Raw genomic sequence first — 18122 nt, 5'->3', positions numbered from 1 at the left:
CTGGTCTGGCTCCAACTGAGTTGCAGGGCCCTGCTTTTATACCTCCTGCCCCACCCCTGCACTTCCTGCAAGGGGGATGGGGCGGGGTCAGCTGAGCCCAGCATGTCGAGTTAACCTCCGATCTACCAGAATGACGCCACTCCATCTCATTATAGGGACCTTAAACATGTCTTGCTCTGTAGATCGCAAATGTAAATGGTCTCAGCCAAGCATTTTTATTATGAGACAGGGATCTGAAGATCAGCTATGGAGTTATTTATCTTCACTATGAACAAACTCATTGACAACACTCTGCTGCTGGTCAGGACTTAGAGGTTAGAGTTTGTTCTCATGGTAGGTCATCACAGTAGAGTTATCTTGGGCTCTTACTGAGGCGTGGCCCCTAACACCCATCCCACCCACACACAATCCTCTGACCCCTAGAAATGTCCCCTCCCAAGACAGCAGTGATGCACGCCGGCAGCACTATCCAACAAGGCTTGAATTGCCATGGCCTGTAGTATACAGGACCTTTCCTGTGGCTAAACAGAGGACTTTGTTCTCCAGGAGTGTCAATCTAGCTGCTTTCAAAAGCACTAGAATCACTTCAAAAAGAAACAACAACAAAAAAAGGAATAGAAAAAAATAAAATGCTGTCAGAAGGCAGCTTGGATGCCAGTTTCGGGTAACTGATACGTTTTGGGCAAAATAAGAAGATGAGAGGGGAAAACAAAAAACAGAAAAGGAACTAAGATCTTTTGAAAAAAAATGTTCCTGAATTACCACGGATCTGGGAGGAAAAATGCTTTTTTTATTAAAGGCTAAATTCTTCCCTCACTTAGGTACTTGCAGTTCCATTCAGCTAGAATTTGAAAGCAAATTATCAAATGCATCTCATATTATTTTCATTCATTTGGGTAAAGAGAGAGGCTGACATTTTCACAAGTGACTAGTGATTTGCGGAGCCCAAGGAGAGATACCATAAGGGCGCCTGGATTTCAGAAAGTGCTGAGTACCCCCTCTTTAATAATCAGGCCTACTTTAAGTATTCTAACTCCCAAAAATGGAGACACCCAAAATTGCTAGTGACTTGTGAAAATTAAGCCAGAATATCTATTGGATGAACAATAATACAGATACCTAGTCTGATTGTCTGTTGCTCTGACTCTTGTGTAGTTATTTACAGTAGTGCAAAGTATGTGCACGTTATTTCCATTCAGGGGTATGATCGGGAATTTAAATTTGACCACATTTGTAGGGGCACATTCTGTGCCCCTGCAGTGGCCCCGGGGCTGGAGGAGCTGTCAGCTCCTGCTGCTGCTCTGGGGCCAGAGGAGATCCCTCTCCTACCACAGCCTCCGGGCTGGAGGAGCTCTGTAACTCCATTACAGCCCTGGGGCCAGAGGAGCTCACTCTCCCTGCCGCAGTCCTGGGGCTGGAGGAGTTCTGTGCCCCTGCCAATTATTGGGGGAGTCCATGCCCCCGCTTCCATTCCAAATCAACAGAACTACACCAGTTTTTCTGTCATAAGATTCAATTTGCCCAGGGAGGAGGTGGGGGAAAATCCCCATTGGGACCTTTCATAGTGTTCTTCACTTACCTCCAGACTTTTCATAGTTAATGTCATTAACATATATTGTACATGTGTGACAGAGTTTGTGACTGAGTAGAGCTGGTCTGAAAATGTTTTTGTTTTTCTTTTCCACTGTGGAAAATTTCAGTATTTTGACAAATAATCAAAAAACAAAAACTTTCATCTGAAAACCAAACATTTCAATTTGGAAATACCACCATGATGCCTCATGGGAGTTGTAGTCTGGGTGCCTCATGCCCCCCATTCTCCTGTATGAGCCTGATTCCCTGGCTGAACTACATCTCTTATGATGCATTGTGATCTCCCCTCCTGCTGAACTGCTGCAGTGCATGATAGGAGTTCCATGGCCACAGTGCGTGTACCTACATGTAGATCCACTGCGGCTCTGCTCCTGAGGTGGGTCTTGAGAAGGCATTTGATGGAGGGGAGGGTAATAGGCTGAGAATACATTTTCAAATATGATGATGGTTATACTGAGGGTGGGCTGAAACATGGGATTTCCAGTTGATGGGAAATTTTGAAAGTTTTGGAATGATTTTTTTTTTTTTTAAATTCCCAGGGAACTGGAAATTCCAAAACAGTCCAGTTTGGTGTTGGTATTTTAAAGTTTCATATCTGATTGTGGAACTTCATTATGTGGCACAACACCCAAGTCTCTTTGTGGGGTTAGCCCTAGGTTCTTGGGGAAGGAGCCATCTTTTTCTCCTCGGTGTGTACAGCGCCTAGCACAACAGGGTCCTGGTCGATGACTAGGTATCCTAAGGCCTACAGTATGAATAATAAATAAAAATAACAATGCTAGCCACATGTTTCATTGTCTTGACTTCTGCATATCACATTCCATAGGCTGAAATCAGCAACATTATGGCAGAGGAATCCAGTTGGACCAGGGTTTGGCTCATTCTGATGCCAAAAAATTAGCCCAAGCAGCTGAAATAAATGCAGACAGCATCTCTGCATAGCTCCAGTGCTGCATGTGTCTATTAACAAGTACAGGAATCATTGCCTTGTTGCCAACATACCTCCTTACAGTTTGCTTCAGAGCATCCTTGTTTTCCCTGTCGTGAGCCACTCTTTTTCCTATCACTTTGCCAGAGTGCTTCTCTAACTTGTTTTCTTTGCTTTAAACGTGGAACTACTATGGCACCGAGATTTTTCCCTCATCACAGTTTCTCTTGCACATGGATGCAGAGTCTTTTCTGCTTTCCATTCTCCCTGATAGGTTTGAGAGGTGTAACAAAGCACATCTGCAGAGAAGTGTGTGTGTTGGGGAGGAGATATATGAAGCACTTCGTGTGCTGTTCTGTTTCAGGATCTCTGATGTCTGCTGCTCTGCCTGATAGGTATCAGAAGTGAGAAAATTTAGTAAATCGTGGCAAGAAAAGCACTTAAGTGAGTAGTATTTTCTGCCCTCCACGCCTTGGGTATTTCTCTGCTCTCCCTAACCCATGAAAGAAATTCAAATTGAATAGAAATTCTTCATGCAAGCAAATTAAAAAAAAAAAAAATCCACCCCTCTTAAAAGTGATTGTATTCCCTTCTTTAACTTTTCATTTCCTTGGGGAGTTTTGGGGGGTGGGAAGAGAGGAGTTGAGTCTGGTATGTGTTGTGTCTTTTGCTCTTTACACAACAAAATTCATATGAAAATGCCACATGGGCTTACTGAACAGCCAATTAACCATATAGTAAGTATACACAACATACAAGATCTAGCTACACATACACTTCTGCTCTCACTGGTTTCTGGCAGATTCTAATGTGTAGAAACCAGTTATTGCTATTTCATGGCTCACAAATAATTCAAAAAGCTATTTCTATAGGTGATGGTCATCATCTTGGCTAACACCTCAGGGTCTGAACCAGGGGCCTCTAGAGCTAAAAATATAAGCTGCAGCTCAGTGAGCTGGAGCCAAGCTTCTGTAGGTATTGGCTGTAACAACCCTTATACAGTGTGGAGTGGCACAGCAAGGGACCTGTAATTCTTATTCATCAGTGGGTTACATTTACACTACAGAGTGTGTCTTTTGTGTAGCAACTCTGCGACACCACAAAGGATTATGTATATATTAATTTCTTACTTTTTAATGCTTCACTGAGAGCTTTTCAGTGCATGAAAAGAGGGGGCAGACAGACAGGGTTGGTGTAATGCAGCTGCTGAAGGGGTAATTTTTATTCACCATCAGCTGTTGCACAAGAACCCTGATGTGTCAGGTGTGTCACATGAAAACCTTCTCTGTTAAATGCAGAAGCTGCACCTAAATCATAGATTCATAGAATATCAGGGTTGGAAGGGACCTCAGGAGGTCGTCTAGTCCAACCCCCTGCTCAAAGCAGGACCAGTCCCCAGTTATATCCTCACATGCCAGGAGCTGCATGCAAATTTGATGCACAGCTGCACATCGATAGCACATTTAGCACTTCCAGCCAGCCCTCAGAAAAAAGAAAACTCTCCCGAGGATTCCAAATGTCCAGAGATTGTTATGGGATTGTCATGGAGTCTTGCTCTAGTCACTGTGGTACCATACCCATGTGAAGCAATGGAAGAGAGAAAGCAGGCACCTTCATAGCCTCCCTGCTCCTTCCCCAGACCCCAGGGAAGTTCCTGCCATATGGGCTTGCTAAAAGGAGAAGAAATCAAACAATAACATTTTCATACATTTAGTGGCCTACAGAATATGGGGGAAACAGAGTGTGAAGGCTTATATAATCATCTCAATTAACTCATCAGAATGAGATCCAATTTGTTTCCACATATACTTTTATTGTTCCTTTCAGCAAATGAGACTTTCTCCATCAAAAAGATAGTCATGAATTTGGCCAGCCATTTTGTTTTGCTCTGCCACACAGAGCTTCAGGAAAAAAAAAAATCTTGAGAGTACCTTTTTGGCAGCAGTTAAGGCAACAGATCCCTACTTAGAGACTAATGAGCTGAAATGCAAGTTATGCTCCACAAGGCCAAGTATGCAAAATATAGCCGCTGAAACAAAAGCCAGAAGAGCAAGAGGTCTGGCTGTATCTTTGCAAATGTCTGGGGTATTTCTTCACCTTTCAGGCACGCAGAAAGAACGTGTGACGCATCCTCAGGCTTTGTTTGGCATTTACTTTATCCAGTACTTTATTTCTGAAGAGAATCCAGTCTGTTCAATGTGAGTTGGAGGGGCAAAGGAGAGGGGGAAATCAGCCTTTAATTAACACAAAGGGCTCGATTTTGTCCCTTAGTTACACTCTGTATGTAGTAAAGGGTATGTGCTGCTGACCTGCCTCAAGAGCAACCACAGGGAGGAATAGTGCATCCCCGAGAAAAGCTCTAATTGCCTTTTTGTCCCCATCTTGATTGAGGAGAAATAATTTGCTCCTGTCCTTCACCAGCAGTAAAGTACTAATCCCCTGCTCATTGTCACACACCAGTTCAGTTCTCCTGCATGGATCATTGTGGAAACACAGCCAATGTCAACCCTTTCTTATTCCCTAGCCTGGCTTGCTCACCTGCTGTGCAGGGGGAATAAGGAAATGACGTTAGACCTGCACAAGCATATAAATTGTGTGTGTGTGGGAGGGGGCGTCTCATGCTCCCATATAACCCCACACAGGCGGTAGTCCCAGGTCAGATTATAAATCAACATTAATAAACCTTGCTGATGTTTCTGAACAGGCAGATCTCATATGTCGGGTCTGGAGAGCATAGGGAAGGTGAAGGGACTTGGGCTATAGCAGATGTCTTACTGGTTACTGTGATGTGGATAACATTTCCAGAGCCAATTCATGAGAGTATATAACACCAGCGACACCTGCATGTTGAGAACACAACTGGGCCTTTGCTTTATAGATGGGATTCTGGGCAATCATGTCTGTTTTTCAGTTCAGCTCCTGTGAATGTGAGTTACCATGGTGATCGGGAGAATTTGGAAATTAACTTTGTTTTATGATTATTGTGGAACATTTGTATGTGAGCAGGTGAGCTGTATTTCACAGCCAGGCATTGAAGATACAACTGGCAGCTTGGGGATGTAACACTCTTCACATGAAACTCTTGATAGGGTGAGCAAACGATAAAAAGGGAATTGAGGCTTACAGATGCATCAAACCAGATCCTCAGCTTGTGTAAATCAACATGGCTCCACTGATTTCAGTGATGCCAGGCTGATTTATGCCAGGGGAGGATCTGCCTCTTGGTTTCTAGTAATTTATTATAATCCCTTTATAGGGTACCTGAGCATGTGGACAACAATTAAAGGATACAATCAGGCAAACAATGTAACTGCAACATTGTTCCTTCTCCCCTCAGTGTCCACTGCCCTTGCTCAGAAAGTCCCTTGTTTGTTTATAAAGCCACCTTCTTCTACTAACTCCCAACTATAAAAAGGGAGTTCTAGTGACTATCTCACAGGGAACATACTTTCTAAGAGCTGGTCTCCTTTTGCTGAGCTAGTAGTGGCCTATGTCTTTTGGAGCTCAGTGATCAGGGTTCTAGTCCAAACAGCACAGTTCTGTGTCTGTTTTGTCTAGTAATTGAACATCGGTTGTCTGTAGCATATAGATTTGTTACTTCACCGGTGTAGCCTGTATAGATGCATAGGAATATGCATAGATATAAGCTAGGGCTGTAATGCAATAAATCTACAGGCCTCAATGGCTGTAAGACAATAGCTTAGCTAAATTAATCAAGGCATAATGTCCACAAAGCCTTATCATAAGTACCTAACCAAGAGTAACCCTAGATCATAAGATATCACAAGATAGAATCCTGTAATGACCACACTGGTGACAGGTAACCACAAGATGCTAGTTTATATCTACTTGGGACATTTTAAATTAGGAACATCAGCTGAAGTCTGACCATAAGACCGCCATGGTAACTAATTGATTACTATTTTAATAAGCTTGAAGAAAATAGACTAGTAACCTCTGGGAGAAGGTAAGCCCAATGTTAGTAGGGTAAAGAACTACAAATTAGGAAAAAGAGAAAACCCCCTACTGAATATTCATTAGACATAGTAGTGTCAGTATGACACATAATAAAAATTGTATCCCAGCCTGTGTGCCTCGGGAGATATAGCTCTTGGGAGGTGCCAGATGACGACCGCTGGGGATGATGATGAGGAAGATGATGATGATGATAAAGATGGTGACTAACACTTCAGGTTGTTCTGCAAGGTATGGTGTGAGTATAAGGATGCTCAACTCATTCTGTTTATCTCTAACTACATTGCTGGGTTGGAGTGTTTGTAACTTTGCTAACTGTGTTAATAAAACTAATACAATTACAGAATGTTTTTCCTAAATCTGAGTATAGCAACTATGCACACCAGTGTTCCCAAATAAATGGGAACTCTAATAGTGCTGAGCCAGATCTTGGGACGAGAACCAATCAAACCTCAGAATGTTAACTGGGATTGTTATATAATCAGTAGAATTAACACATAATCAAAAGATCAGGCAGCACCAGCAGACAGTGCATATTGATCAGGCTTCTTCCTCTTAACTGAAAGGTTGCCAACTCAACTCAACTGCCAACTGATATGCAAAAGGGAGTAAAATCAAGAGCTGTGGCTCTTTATCCGAAAGATGTTGTTGCTCAGCCTGATGATTGATTGCAAGGAAATTTTTCTGTGGCCTGTAAGTAGACTTGGTGTCTGTCTTCAGGACTAAACTTCTGGGATGGATTTGTAGTAGAGGGGTAGTGGTCTTGCATTGTGCTACTTTTTTGCACTTCATAATAACTCACATTAAGTAGGCTTTAAGATTCGGAATAAGCAGAACCTGTTTGGTTTGGGTTTTTAAATCAACAGGGCTTTAATTTTGATGGTAGATGGGTGGAAAATTAGGTCTTTTTAAAACAAGAGGTGGGGATTTAATATTAGAAGGTAGTGGGCGATGTGGGTGAGGTGGCTGTTTACAGACATTTATTATTCATGTAACCAGTTTCAGATGTTCAATCTTAATGTTTTGGAACAAAAGTTTACTTATTCGGTTGCATTGCAGAGACCTATTGTTCAATTTGTGGACCGGTCACTTTTTCAGGACACTAGTTAAATTTCCAGCCTGTACATCTCTCATTTAGCCATTTGGAGTCTGTAGCATGGGTGTGCAGACAGGTGGCCAAAAAAAAAACCTGGGGAGAGATGTGAAAATATTTAAAAATTACAAGCAAGTTTTTATTTCTAAAGGTTTCAGAATTGATTTTGAAATGTTTTGTAAAAATGCTTACTGGACATTTGTGGTTTAAAAATGTTTAGTTTTTATTTTTCCCCCCTTTGTCACCATAAACCTCCTTTTCCTTTTTTCCCTATTTTGCCACTAAAAGTGGGGATGGGGAGAAAGGAAAATGTAAAACAAAAAACTGAAAACTGACTTTTTTCAGTTGTATTACTTTTTAAAAAAGGAAATTAATTATTTTCATGAAATTTTCATTTTTGATGCAGTCACAAGAAGAAAATCTGAAAACTTTCAATCCGCTCTAGAGTTGATGCACACACTGCAATATACTGAAGCACAAAATGATAATCTAGGCCTTGATTCTATTGTGAAGACAATAGGGCTCCACTCCCTCAAATTTCAGTGGAGGATCAAGGTCTGGCTATGTTTTAAAACACAATGGGTATGTCTACATTGCATTGTAAGCCCAGGCTCAGGCTTGAGCCCAAACCCTGCTTCCTTTCACACACAAATTTCTCAGATTCACACTAAGACCTCCTAGGACCTCATGAGGCTGGACGGTTTCAGCCTAAATCAAGGGTTTCAGAGTAGCAGCTGTGTTAGTCCGTATTCGCAAAAAGAATGCATCCGATGAAGTGAGATTTAGCTCACGAAAGCTCATGCTCAAATAAATTGGTTAGTCTCTAAGGTGCCACTAGTACTCCTTTTCTTTTAGCCCAAATCAAGCTGATGCTGAGGGTTCAAGCCTTATTGGTTTGCATTGTAGATGCAGCCCTCTCGCATTTGGGTCCTAAGAGTCCACCAAAGGAATCCCACAATTCCATGGGCTGACTTCCTTTGTCCTCTCTCTCAGAAGAATTGCCAGGGAAAGAGAAGCAATCCCCCTTGATGTTGTGTAGTGAGTCAGAGTTCAACCCTTCCATTTTATTCTCACCACCAAGCCGCAAACACACCTGCAGAGAACCATCTGCGTTTTCAATGGAGACTGACCAGGAGGAGTCCTTTACAAAGCATGCTGTGTCATGGTAGCGAGAGCACAGCCAGATTTTGATTAATGTGTGTTGTAAGGCCAGCAAAAAAGTGTATCAAGTTTCATGAGCAGCAACAGCCGGTCTGAGTCTGCCATGTCTGTGTCCTTTGTTATCATTAGCTCTGATCAAGGGTGAGAAAGTGCCACCGAAATCTCCACTAGTGTCTCATGGAAGCTCTGCCTATTTCCTGAAACAGGACTGAAAGTGCAAGCAAGATAACTTCTTCAAATGGCAACTCTTCCATGTTGCTGGGTTCAGTTGCTGGGAGCATGCAGACCAAAATGACAGCTCAGCAGGAAGGTTGGTGGGCTGTTCAAACTTCCTGTAACATGCAGGATGGACTGTCAAGTTTTCTCACATTGAACTAAAAACAAAGGGTTAGAGCAACCACATTTTGAGAGGGCACTAGGAAGTCTGGGATATGGTTCGTTGGACTTGGGTCTTCATATTGTTGCATGGATGCTAGAGCCCGGGGTTTGGGCTTGGGTTACAAAATTCTTAACCTAGGGTTTACAATACAGGAATACAATCAGTGTAGAGAATCCAGCCCTGGGTTCTCTACTCCAGGACCCACTGACTTGAGTTCCAGTGACCTGGGTTTACACTGCAGTGTAGACATACCCAATGGGTGAAATCCTGGTCCACTGAATTCAGTGGCAGTTTTCCCATTGATTTCAATGGCGCCAGGATTTCACACAATTTGTGAAGTCTGCTTAAACTATCTTGCCTTCCTCATTCAGCAAACACTCTCAGTTACATAAATGGAAGCTGTGTATGAGTAAGGCAGAAGGTTCAGAGAAGAGTTACAAAAATGATTTGTGGTTGGGGAAACAGTCGTCACAATAAAAAACTAAAGGAGGTCAATTTACTTAGCATATTAAAAAGAATGTTAAGAGTCCACTTGATCCTGGTCTACACAGAAGGAAAATACCTAGTACCAGAGATTTTTGTAATCTAGGTGGCAAAGATAAACCAAAATCCAGTGGCTGGAAAGCTGAAGTTGGAAATAAAATGCATACTTTTTACAGTCACGGAGATTAAACAGCATATAGCTTACAGAAATATTTGGTAAATTCTTCATCACTTGGAGCCTTTGAATGGCTTTCTAAAATATACCTTCTAGTTCATCCACAAGTTATTAGGCTAGAAGCAGGAATCACGGTGTAAAATTTCTGGCATGTGCTAAGCAGGAGGCCCTATTAGGCCCTCATTTTTATTTACATAAAGGCCCCTTTACATCACTCTGGCAGCGTATAGAGAACTCAGCATCAATGAGAATCAGAGGTAGGATCTGTGAAGGAGTATTTAATAAGTGGAGGATAAGGCCAATAGTGACAATAAATTTGAGGAGGCAAAGCAAAAACAGATAAATTGCAGAACATTGTCACAATGCAGTATGATTGAATTATGGTGAAGATATGATTATGATGTATAAACATTATGCAAAGTACTAAGAAACAAAACATTATAGGTGGCTATTGAATTAGACTCAATAAATGATAAGTGGTGGTAATAAAAAAGAATATTTCATTTCTTATTTCTAGTCTAATACTTTCAACATCATGGTTTTTATTATACCAAATTATCAGACACTCTTTCTATTATTATCTGTTTAATCCGTAAGGCATAGAGACTATTACTGCTGAAAAAGTAAGAATGTTTTCTCTTTCTGCAAACATATACTTTAATGATGGGTTTAATGGAATGACACAGAGAAGGGCAATTATGACTGTATTATGTATATATAGGAAATTCATTCAATTTTAGGGGTAATGAAGAACAACAAAACACATTTATAAAAGGATAATATTCACAGAAAACAATCATGTACAGTACACCACAAGGATCAGCTTGCCCCTTCCCAGCACATCTCCCTAGTGTTTTTAATAAGGGGGGTTTTATTTGCTGCTTCAGTTTATTTTGGATATTTATAATGTGCATTACTTAAATATTTATATGTAATGTCCCAAAGTCCTCTATCAACACAAGTGTGGCCAACAAGAGCCCGATGAAAACCTGATTAAGTTACTCTGAGTAATAGCGACAATGCCAAAGGTGAAAACATATAGTTACACCTGGGATGGAACTTAAAGGTAGCTTCTCAGAAGAGATCTGTGTGGTTTTCCTTTCAAGTTATTTCCCCCACCCCCTCCCATTTTGGAGTATTTGTCAAGCACTTACCGGAAACTGTGTTGTTTAGGTGCACAGTTAATGTAGTTCCTTTGGTTTTCTTTTTTAACTCCCTATAGTTCCATGGCCATATGTTCTCTGACATTCTTTTTAATTAGCGACAGATGGATGATGGAATTTTAGATCCTAGACTGGCTTTCATGCTGTTGTGGTATTTTTAAAATGACACTTCCCATACACTATCCATCTCTTAAATTACTTTGACTTCTCGTTGGGTTTTCCCACTCCCCCTTGCCCCACCTAGCTGTCTCTCTGTGTTGTTTCCAGCAATTTCAGAAGAGGGGAAAAAAAAACATTACTAATCCTCATTTTCATGGTGGGGTTATTGATGATACCTCCAGTGATGGCTAATGACCCTGTAGATCCAGCCTCTCTGTAATGTTGTCAGGGTGCCTGAAAGGAAATCCTGGCATGTCAAGAGAATTTGCAGCCAGTTATAAGAAGTTTGATGCCCAATTATAAATGCATGGCCAAAAAAGAAAAAAAAAAAAAAAAAGGAAAAGCAAAGTTAAATGCACCCTCCCCCATATAGGAGGAATGATTATCTGCCACCCACACTTCACCCAGCTCAGCCTTTGGCCCTGTTCTAAGACGGCAACTGAGTTTCATCTTCGTTCTAAACATTATGTGTTTCTTTGGCTTTCTCCTCTGATGCCTCCCTTTCTTCAGTATGATAATGAATAGAGCCCTTTGGGCACTAATAGACTCAAATTATTTCTTCCTCCTTGCTCATTAAATGGTACCTGGCTTCCATTAAAGCTGCTGCTGCTGCATTGGGTAGCTGTGATTTTATGGGCATCCACAATATATCCGTTCTAGTCTCTGGCCGATAATGAAATGAAGAATATTTATTAGCAGTTAGACCTCTCTTTGAGCTATTAATCCAGTTTTTTAATTCTTATCGACAGAGAGGAAGATTTAGGTTTAAGGATGTGATTAATGGTGATGAGTAAACTGGCTGAAAATTATAGCCCTCCTCAATGGAATGGATGCTATTGTGGAAGATGTATCTGTGGGTCTAAGCTGGAGCAAGCCAATACAGACTTCTGGTGGAAGGTCTCCAGAAGAGGAAAGTCATCCAGGAGGGGGTATTGTGGGAGTATTCATCCTCAACAACATCTGCTGTATTGGGCTCCTGGAAGGAAGCAGCTACTGGTCAACCCAGCCCCTGAAGTGGTCATGGATGGCAGTGTGGGTAGGGTGATCAGTGATTACTCGGATTCAGTGCACACTCTGGATAATAGCAGCTACCAGTGTTCTCTGTGGTGCCCTCAACATGGGGGTTAAATCTGGCTTCCCCTGGGGGAAGGCAGGAGGAGGTGCATTCCCTACTCCCAGTCTTGGGGCATAGGAGGCCAGGCTGTGATTTAAATCAGCAACATGAATTTCAGCTGCCCTGGTGACAAGCACCTTATAATTTAACTGCCTGTGTGTGTTTTATAGAGCTGACAATGCAGGCTGGGGAAAGCAACGGACAGAGAGTCTGAATCTATCATTCATCTTCGGCAAGTGGCTTGAGAATCACAATTAAAAGGGGGTGTAGAGGTGCAAAGTCCTGTGTTTATTATTACTACCAGCACCGAAAACAGGAAAGAGTCTGGTCAATTTTTTTTTATAATGTTATAATATTAACTAAAAGCCATGAACTTGCACCACCTAAATAAATAAACAACAGAAGGTTAAACATCTTTAAATTAAATATGAAAGTTTCTTCAATTCTCCCACAAGTAGCTTTGGCAGGGAGGTTGTTGTGCAGTACATGTGGGTGAGTTGTCCTTAGTAAAATCTTATTAACAACTTGGGGGCCCCAAGGCTCATCTCATAGACTTTGTCAGAAGGGACCATTGTGATCGTCGAGTCTGATCTGCTGCACAATACAGGACACAGAATCTCACCCACCCACACCTGTAATAAACCCCTAACCTATGTCTGAGCTATTGAAGTCCTCAAATCATGGTTTAAAGACTTCAAGGTGCAGAGAATCCTCCAGCAAGTGACCCATGCCCCACGCTGCAGAGGAAGGTGAAAACCCCCCAGGGCCTCTTCCAATCTGCCCTGGAGGAAAATTCCTTCCCGACCCCAAATATGGAGATCAGCTAAACCCTGAGCATGTGGGCAAGACTCACCAGCCAGCCACCCAGGAAAGAATTCTCTGTAGTAACTCAGATCCCTGCCCATCTAACATCCCATCACAGGCCATTGGGCATCTTTATCATTAACAGCCAAAGTCTCAGTGGGGCCCATGACAAAGGTCCACATCCAATTAACTTCAGTAGGAACAGGCCTATAATAGACAGGGTGAATAGATCTTAAGAAGGACTCTGATTATTGAATTTGGCCACCTCCCTAGGTAGGTGGCAATCCATGCAACCGCTAAGTCCGTGGTTTTCAAAGTTCGGAATGCAGGGCACTGGGTCACCTTGCTCAGCACCGAGGGACCCTGGCGGCCAGCCAGTAAAAACAAGTAGTTACTACCTGTTCTGACACCATGCTGCACCCCAGAAGTGTCCAGCAGCAGCTCATAGGCAGGGGGGGCACGGGGCTCTGCATGCTGACCCCACCCTGAGAACCGGATCCCTGCCAATGGGAGCTGGGCAAGAGCTGCGCAGAGCCACTTGTGTGCCTACGCCTAGGAGCCAGACCTGCTGCTGGCTGCTTCCAGGGCACAGCGTGGTCCATGGTGCCAGGATAGGTGGGAAGCCTGCCTCTGCACCCCACCTGTACAGCTGACCGGGAGCCGCCGGAGGTAAGCCCACACCCCAACCCCATGCACCAATCCCCTGCCCCAGCCCTGAGTCCTCCCCCAAACCCTGAGCCTTTTCCTGCACCCCAACCCCTGCATCCCTGGCCCCAGACCAGAGCCCGCACACCCAGCCCAAAACCCCTCCCGGACCCCAACCCTCTGCCCCAGCCCTGAGCCCCCCACGAAACCTGCAGCCCCCTCCTGCACCCAAAACTCCTCATCCCTGGCCCTACCCCAGAGCCTGCACCCCCAGCCCAAAGCCCTGACCCCCTCCTGCACCCCGACCCCCTGCCCCAGCCCAGAACCCCACACACACCCTGAACCCGTCATTCCTGGCCCCACCCCGCAGCCCTCACCCCTGCACCCCAACCGTCTGCCCCAGCCCTGAGCTCCCACCCACACCTCAAACCCTTCATCTCCAGCTCCGTTGGGTCTCAGGCATCAACAATTTTCTTCAAGAGGGTCGCCAGAAAAAAAGTTTTAAAACCTCTGCTCTAAGTCATACTGTAGTTCAAATCCCTCTGAGTGCCACAATAAAGAAGTGGTCAGTGATATTCTGTGGGATTTACCATCAAAGATAACCTCACATATTTCTGGAGAGCTGGAGACCACACATATCAGCTATCTATCATTTTCCGAAAGCACTCATTACCGCAGCATAGTGGTATGTCCTTGTAGGTTATTCCTGCTTGTCATTGTGCTGCATGCCATGACCACTTCCAGATCAGCAGAGACAACAGAGCTCATGCAGCTTATACTTAAGTACCATCCTGCTTTCCTGACTCGGAGCCCCAGAACAAGCCATAACAGGTGGATGATACCAACAAGCTGGCCAGGATGAGTAATACAAATAATAGGATGTGTGCAGTTCTTAGCCAATCATGACCAGCACAGTCAATTACTTAACTCTGTGTATCTGATTCACCTTAAAAAGTGAGATGTCAGAGAGAATTATGTTGTCTCTCCCTTTGGAGACTGTACATATGAATTCCTAGACTATTTGCAAAGGAGGAAACTCAACTTCTGTTGCTGAGCTGTGTTGGAAGAGCATATTGCAGGCCTACAGCACAAGTACCAAGCTGCTGCACCTGTAACGGTGAGACAATTATGAACAGCTGCTGACGATTAGCCTAGAAACATACAATCTATACAGCATATTTCACTCTGGTAAAGAAACAGAGAGTAGCTCAAAAGAACACTACAATGTGTGGCTTTCATATTTCACAGCAAGCCTTCCAGGGGCAACATTTTAACAAAGAGATGACTGAACCAGAAAGTGGTACATTATATGTTTGTGTTCATTCTCCAGCTCTAAATTATGGTAAGGTAAGAAACAGTGCAGGGAAACAAACAGTGTGTAAAGATGCAGTTAAAAGAAGCCACCATATATGGAAGTAAGTGTCACATAGAATCAATCATAGAATATCAGGGTTGGAAGGGACCTCAGGAGGTCATCTAGTCCAACCCCCTGCTCAAAGCAGGACCGATCCCCAATTAAATCATCCCAGCCAGGGCTTTGTCAAGCCTGACCTTAAAAACTTCAAAGGAAGGAGATTCTACCACCTCCCTAGGTAACGACATTCCAGTGTTTCACCACCCTCCTAGTGAAAAAGTTTTTCCTAATATCCAACCTAAATCTCCACCACTGCAACTTGAGACCATTACTCCTTGTTCTGTCATCTGCTACCACTCAGAACAGTCTAGATCCATCCTCTTTAGAACCCCCTTTCAGGTAGTTGAAAGCAGCTATCAAATCCCCCCTCATTCTTCTCTTCCGTAGACTAAACATCCTCAGTTCCCTCAGCCTCTCCTCATAAGTCCTGTGTTCCAGAACCCTAATCATTTGTGTTTCCCTCCGCTGAACTCTTTCCAATTTTTCCACATCCTTCTTGTAGTGTGGGGCCCAAAACTGGACACAGTACTCCAGATGAGTCCTCACCAGAGTTGAATAGAGGGGAACGATCACGTAGAATATCATTGCATTGTATAGATCAGAGATGAAAAACATCTCCTAAAATGGTCCAGTCCAGTGGTTCTCAACCAGGAGTACATGTAGCCCTGGGGGTATGCAGAGGTCTTTGATGGGGGACATCAACTCATCTGGATATTTGCCTAGTTTTACAACAGGCTACATAAAAAAGCACTAATGAAGTAGTACAAAGTAACATTTCATACAATGACTTGTTTATACTGCTTTATATACTATACACTGAAATGTAAGTACAATATTTATATTCCAATTTTATTTTATAATTACAGTAAGTGTGCTGTGTCACTTTAGTATTTTTATGTCTAATTTTGTAAACAGGTAATTTTTAAGTCAGGTGAAATTTGAGGTACACAAGACAAATCAGACTCCTGAAAGCGGTACAGTAGTCAGGAAAGGTTGAGAGACATTGGTCTAATCCATCCACCCTTCTAATACATGATAGCTCCCTACTCTGTATGGTCCCTTGCTGCGACCATCCTCAATTTAATTGTCTCAATCCACTTCTTGTAAGAACTTATTAACAGCATAAAGAATAATCAATAATATTCTGCAGTCTTTGGTGATGCTTCTGGAACCACTACTCACAGGAACTTTGTGAAGTTCAATGGGACTGTTTGCATGATTCAGGATTGCTCTTTTTAGTAAAGACTGCAGAATTGTGTCTTTTCTGTCCTGAAAAAGAACAACTGATGTCCACATCTTACCACTAATTCCCTCTTTCCATTGATATTGCATTGCTCAAACACAATTCACATGTGGTCCACATTTGAACTCTGTTCTAAAAAGGTGGAAGGTTAACCAATTATCCTACAAGCCCCTCTAGCTCGCTACTCCCCTTGGGGACACTGGATGGGACTGAGTCAATAGCTTTAATAAAAATTGTTCACAATTGTTCACAATTTCAGCCTGCGCATGTCTGTGGAAGCACTCTATGTAGAAGTCCAGTCTGTAATTTCGACCATCAGGAAGAGTCCACACAGCATTCTTCTTCTTGTAGTGTTGGTAGGAGGGTTCTTGTGGGTCAGTGCACTGTTCAATGGTGTTTTGAAAATATTCCTTGACCAAAGTAGTCTTCCAGATCATCGCAGAACTATATCATGTTTGTGAGCGTGGTGGAGCAGAAAGAGTCCCCAAGATAGGACAGACTCTTCCGCTGGGCTAAGTGTGTGGTTGGATAGATTAACAATATTGTTGGGTGAGTTAAGGGTACCACTGTTGTAGCCCACAGGCTGAAATTGTGAACAAACAGCATCACTTGCCCCATAGCCTCAGCTGTACAGAACGCAACGCCATCCACAGACTCAGAAACAACTCTGACATTACAATCAAAGGGGCTGACAAAGGAGGTGCTGTAGTCATTATGAACAGGTTGGATTATGAAAAGGAGGCTGCCAGGCAACTCTCCAACACCACATTCTACAAGCCACTATCCTCCGATCCCACTGACTACCAAAGGAAACTACACCATCTGCTCAAGAAACTCCCTGCTATAGCACAGGAACAAATCTACACAGACACACCCCTATAGCCCCGATCAGGGGTATTCTATCTGCTACCCAATATCCATAATCCTGGAAACCCTGGATGCCCCATCATCTCAGGCATTAGCAGTCTTACAGCAGGATTATCTGGTTATTTGGACTCTCTCCTCAGACCCAATGCTACCAGCACTCCTAGCTATCTTCGAGACACCACCAACTTCCTGAGGAAACTACAATGCATTGGTGATTTTCCTGAAAACACCATCCTGGCCATCATGGATGTAGAAGCTCTTTACACCAATATTCCACACAAGGATGGACTACAAATTGTCAGGAACAGAATCCCTGATAAGACCACAGCACGCCTGGCGGCTGAGCTTTGTGACTTTGTTCTCACACACAACCATTTCAGATTTGGGGACAACTTATACCTTCAAGTCAGTGGCACTGCTATGGGTATCCGCATGGCCCCACAGGATGCCAACATTTTTATGGCTGATTTAGAACAACGTTTCCTTAGCTCTCTTCCCCTAACGCCCCTCCTCTACTTGCGCTACATTGATGACATTTTCATCATCTGGACCCATTGGAAGGAGGCCCTTGAAGAATTCCACCAGGATTTCAACAATTTCCATCCCACCATCAACCACAGCCTGGACCAGTCCACAGAAGAGATCCACTTCCGGACACTACAGTGCAAATAAGTGATGGTCACATAAACACCACCCTATACCTGAAACCTACTGACCGCTATACTTACCTACATGCCTCCAGCTTCCACCCAGGACACATCACATGGTCCATTGTCTACAGCCAAGCCCTAAGATACAACCGAATTTGCTCCAATCTCTCAGACAGAGACAAACACCTACAAGATCTTTATCAAGCATTCTTAAAACTACAGTACCCACCTGGGGAAGTGAGAAAGCAGATTTACAGAGTGAGACAGGTATCCAGA

The sequence above is a fragment of the Caretta caretta genome, chromosome 2, assembly GCF_965140235.1.
Source record: "Caretta caretta isolate rCarCar2 chromosome 2, rCarCar1.hap1, whole genome shotgun sequence".
Taxonomy (NCBI): domain Eukaryota; kingdom Metazoa; phylum Chordata; order Testudines; family Cheloniidae; genus Caretta; species Caretta caretta.
This window is presented reverse-complemented; position numbering follows the sequence as displayed.